This window comes from Conger conger, chromosome 4, assembly GCF_963514075.1.
Source record: "Conger conger chromosome 4, fConCon1.1, whole genome shotgun sequence".
NCBI classification, from domain to species: Eukaryota; Metazoa; Chordata; class Actinopteri; order Anguilliformes; family Congridae; genus Conger; species Conger conger.
In genome coordinates, this window is record NC_083763.1 from 69,667,609 (window position 1) to 69,673,608 (window position 6,000).

A 6,000-nucleotide genomic window follows, 5' to 3' on the forward strand; every position below is an offset into this window, starting at 1 on the left:
TAATAAGCGTAGTAAGATAGCGAGAAGCAAGCTGATGGGCTTAATGTATCACCGCAGGTATCACTTTCCCACCTCATCAAGAGCTTGAAACAAAGCAGGATCCGTCATGCTCTATTTAAGAGGGTGGAGTGAATTTTTTCAATGTTACCAGTCATAAAAATAGCAATTGCTCGGGTGAATAATTTTCACGAGACAATGAGCACATGGGATTGATGGTTTCTCATATCTGTGGTGACTGTCTGGTTTATGTCATACTGTGATGCCTGTCTGGTTTATCTCATAATGTGGTGACTCAACAACAACAAAAAAAGCTGACTGTATGTACGTCTGTGACCCATAGGCATCACTGGGTGCTGAGGATCTTCTGTTCTGTGCCTGGCCTGTACTGCAGCCATCTTCAGCTTCAGTTTTGGGGGCTAGTCGCCTTAAATCTTGACTTGGGCAGTCAACAATTACGCAATGAAAAACTCATTATGTAGAAGAAATGCTGTAATTTACACATGGTAAAAAAATTTTTTTGAATCTGAGAATCTGCATATGATATTAACCACATGTGAATTCAAATCGAAATAAATCATTTTTCACTTAACATCTCTTCTTCGTCTAGTTCTTGAGTTTTCTTGTTTTTTTACAAGCACACACTTGTATGCCTTTCCACGTAACATTGCATACATCTTTTACATTCCTACAGCCAGGATCTGAGGCAGGTTGAATTAGGTTAAGCCGTCAAGCACGGCATGAAGTTTCCAACTGGAATCTAAACCCACAGCGAGCGGTCAGTCTGGTGGATTCACTGCTGAGCCCCACTGCTGTGCTGCTGGGGGCAGCAGTTTCACTGCCTTTTTATTTCATGCAAACATTTAGTACAGCATCACAGTCCACCTCTGCAGCCGTACAATAACACTATAGTGGCTGGTTTTTGCATGAAATGCAAGACCAGGAAGTTTGAATTTATTTTCTATAAAGCCTATTCTGCATAGAGACACTGACTGTTAAATCTGCACTTTTGCCATCAAGTGGCTGTGTCATCAAGCCCCATGTGATTACCAAAAGGAAAAACAAAAAACACTTATGGAGTGTTATAGAAATGCCCCCCTCCCCCCCCCAAAAAAACCCTAAATAAACACATTTAGACTTATCCGACTGTTGTCCAAGGTTTGCAGAGTGTGCCAACCAACAGCGGGTGTGCTAAACCACAAAGCCAATTTATATATAACGGATTGGTCCACGTCTCCAGGTGCTATGAGCCTGCAGCATAACAGAATAACAGTCTTAGCACAGCAGCTGGCTGGAGGATGAACAGATGACTGTGGTGGACTCTCTGCCATCAAACAGCACTGATATCAAAGTGAAGAGGAGTCGTTGTGTGAACGTGCTGCGTGTGCTGTTACTACCTTTCACAACGACGAGGACGACAAGCCAGAAAAGAGGGGGGGTGAAGACACACATAAAACACAAACTCGGCAATGCGTGTACATGTACCGTACTGTCTTAAACAAATTACATTACATTACATTACATTACGTGGCATTTAGCAGACGCTCTTATCCAGAGCCACGTACAACAAAGTGCAAATCAATCACAAGAACAAGTGCAAAAGTAGACCTGAGAGGACAGTACAGTTCCGAGTCCTAGTGTAAACATACAGAAATTCAGAACCCTTGATGAGTACAATCAACTTTCAAACTAGCATACCACTGTTGGCAGCTAGAATACAACAACAGCCAATAAAAACAACGATACCTATACAAGTAACGATATCTATACATAAGTGCCATTACGGTCTAAGGCTAATCACAGTGATTGTGAGTTGGGGAGGGAAAGGTGTAGCCTGAAGAGATGGGTCTTCAGTCTGCGCTTGAAGGAGGTCAGAGACTCCTTTTATTTGAGACTCTCAAATAAAATACGAATACAAGAATGCACAGCTGCTCTGGTGTTTAAATGAAACCACTGGACTATAGAATCTGTAATCAGTAAATGTCTTGCTGAAAAGTATTAGTGAAAACACTCTTTTCACATCTCTAAGTATCAAATTATTTAAGCTCCCTCTCTGGGACAAAGTTCATTTGCGCACGGCCTTTTTTTAATTATTCCTGAGAAATCATCGACAGTCATGATGATGCCATGATTTACCTGAAAAATATTTGGTTGGCAGAAATGTCTCCTTTGTGTGTTTTCCGCCCATAAATTCCCATTCCATGCCAGTGGCATTCCCTGGTACACGTCCCGGGGTGGCATTCCCTGGTACACTTCCCAGGGTCCACACCCTACAGCCAATTAACTTGAAATGGCTATATTTGGGAGAGGAGTATCATCAGTTCACTATCACCTAATCACTATGAAATGTTAAATATCTCACCTGCTTGTTGAAAGCATTGTAAAGTAGGGCATAGGGCATATTCACTCCTTGCCTAACGCATTGGTATGAAGCTGACACACACAGCGTGTATGCCCGGGCATGTGCGCGGGAAGCCTCGGGAACTTTGTTGCATTTTTTCCGGAAAGTTCTCTGTTGGTCTTTGAAATGTGCTAGATCTATCGGATGCATGAACTGAATTTCACAGAAATTTGCCCCAGCCTACTCCCAACTGTTCATAACACTGAATTATGATTCATTGCTATGATCCTTTATCTTTTTCTTACTAAGTCAGAGAAAAATCTAACTGCCAATAATTTCCAAAACACAAGTAGTTAGGTTAGGTAGGTAGGTAGGTAAGTAAGCAAGCACGGCACATAATTAAATAAATAAAAAAATACAGTGCAGTCATATCTCCCCAGGCTGTTTGTCATTAATAAATGACATTGTGACTAAATGACATCGTGAGAATTGAGTATGACTCTTGTCATCAGTAACAGGGCTTGTCAATCAACCTTTCATGTGCTTACATTCAAAAACACATTGTGCAACACACCTATATTTTTTATGTCCTACTAAGCCAATTCATTTCCCAGGATTATGTATATATGTGAAGGACTGTACGCTAGTGTGTATGTTATGCACGTACACTCAGTGACCACTTTATTAGGTAGACCTGTACATCAGCTTGTTAATGCAAATATGTAAACAGCCAATCATGTGGCAGCATGTAAAAGCAAGCCGACATGGTCAAGATGTTCAGCTATTTTTCAGACCAAATGTCAACATGAGGAGGAAATGTGATCTAAGTGACTTTGACCGTGGAATGATTGTTGGTGCCAGACACGGTGGTTTGAGTATCTCAGAAACTGCTGCTCTCCTTGGATTTTCACACATACAAGTCTCTAGAGTTTGCAGAGAATGGTACGGAAAATAAAAAACTTGCAGTGAGCAGCAATTCTGTGGGCAAAAATGCCTCGTTAATGAGAGAGGTCAGAGGAGAAGGGCTCGACTGGCTAAAGCTGACAGGAAGGTGACAGTGACACAAATAACCACACATTACAACAGTGGTATGCAGAAGAGCATCTCTGAACACACATCGCATCAACGCAGCACAACGCAGCAGAAGACTTAATAAGTCTAAAAATATGTCTAATAAATAGAGTATATGTTATGATCCTCTTTCTTTTTCTTATTAAGCAAAAATAAAATCTAACTGGCAATAATTTCCAAAGAAATGAGTAAGTAATTAAGGTAAGTAAGCAAGCAAGCAACTTCCTGAATAAATAAATCTAAAACTACAGTTCAGTCATATCTCCCCAGGCTGTTTGTCATTATTAAATTATATGGAGACTAAATGACATTGTGAGAATGACTCTTGTCATCATTCAATCAATCTTTCATGTGCTTACATTCAACAGCACATTGTGCAAGACACCCATATATTATGTCCGACTAATCTCGTTCATTTTGTACGTATATGAAAGACTGTACGCTGGTGTGTATGTTACTACACGTAAATGTCTGTGTGTGTGCGCATGTGTGTGTGTAAAGCATTGGCCTCACAGTAACCAGTAATTATTCTTTTTTACTGCACACCCCAATGCCACTGTACCTGCCAGTTTCAATCTAACAAGTTGTCAGATACATCTGGAAATATCTCAAATGTTCAAAAAAACAGTCTGGGCCAATGAAATTCATATAGTAAATGTCCAAAAATGATTACAGACATCATTGATAGATGACTGTTGTGTTTTGGTAAATAAATAACAAATAAAATCACACCGGTGTGGCTTATGTTCCAGGGAAAACTGGCTCTGCCTGTTTGCCATGTTTCAGTTAAGTGGTTGCCATAGCAATTAATTACCGTATTACAGTAGTTGCTTTACTGCACTTCACTTGAGAGAGAGAGAGAGAGAGAGAGATAGAGAGAGAGAGGGAGGGAGAGAGAGGGAGAGGGGGAGAGAGAGAGAGAGAGAGAGAGAGAGAGAGAGAGAGACAACAATGAAACCTGCCCTCTTCCAGGCTGGGTGTGACTGTTGATGTCACATTGTCCCAACCAGATCCTTCATTTTGTGTGTAGGTTCATTTGTTGAGTTGAGCGTTATCTTCACGTATGCATGAGCTGTGTTTATTATTGTTGAAGGGGATAAGTGTCTGTTTTTATTGTTATTAGTGTATTATGCATGTAGTCAATTTGTGTTATATCATAGCTTTTCAGTAGCAGAAAATCATTGTGTTTATGTAGACTGCTTTTTTATGGAGCAGTTGCTGACTATGTGTTTTGAACTGTTGTTCATTAAGTTCATAAAGTTATTTAGACTTTTTACAAAGATACATTGAGTGTGACAGTGATGCATTACTTATGACACTGCTGCTAGTCATGCCCTTGAGGACATGGAGGGCTGAAAAGCTGTGGGAGAGCCAAAAACAATCAAGGACATGTTATTGCATTCTATCCAGTTCCATTATTCTCCACAAGAGGAATAACATAAATATAAGCGGCAAAAATATTTGTGTAAAGAGAAATTTTCTGTAAAATTCTGGATTCAAATAAAAGAAAGTGTATTCGTAAGGCGTATTTGTTTGACAAGAGAATGTGTGTGTACATTGTGAATACATTGTTGGCAAGGTGATATTTACACCACCCCTACCCAGCAGAAAAATTAACACTGTTACAAAAGTACACTTCCATACCCCATACCCCCCCCCCCTCTTCATGCACACACACCCTCAGTCACCTCACCTTACGAAACTGAACAAATTCAATCGTGAGACACACCCACACATACACGCTCAAACAAATATTACATATAAGACAATAGCTTCTGTCAGATATGCGCCACTGAAAGCAAAACAAAAAAAATTACAGCTTTAAAAATAAAAAAAATAAACATTTCAACAATGCTAACTTAAAGGGCCATGTTATTCTGAAGCGCATGATCTGTCTGTTTTTCTTTCGTTGTCTCTTTGTTCTTTTGTCCCTGGCTCTCTCTTTCACTGAATAATTTACAGCTTAACTTAGCAGATACTGTAGGCCACAGCAACCCACAAAAGCACATAGTACCGGGTGAGCACATACCGTGTAAGTAAGTTGAAACCACAAATGCGAGAAATACACAAAGTGACAGTTTAAAAAAAAACGGCCACAGTCAAGGTACGTGCCTCGATGCAACTCTTTCTCTCCACCACCGCCACTGACACATAGGTGGCGACACATATTCATTATGCGCGTGTCTGGCAGACATGCCAGCCTGGATGTCTGCCCGTCACCTCAAGCACAACCGTGAGAAGGAAGAGCCTCTCATTTTCCCTGGGAATGCCATTTCGCTCCGAGACCTTCCCGTCCATGCACAAAGTGTTCTGGGGTGACATTGGACAACCAAATCAAACCTTCTTTGGTAAATGTAAAAAAATAAAAAATAATTTTACGTCATTATTATTTTTTTTTTTTTACGTAACGTACAACTTTTTCTTTCTTTTTCTGCCAGCCTGTGTGTGGCCGAGCTTGGCCGATTCCCACCGCGATTTGGAATGCTCATTCACCTGTAACCACAGCCACACCCCACGGCCTTTTCGGGGCGAACCCAATTCTGAGCAACATGAAAGAGCTGCGCCCATTTCTCACACGCCTTGCGGCTTGG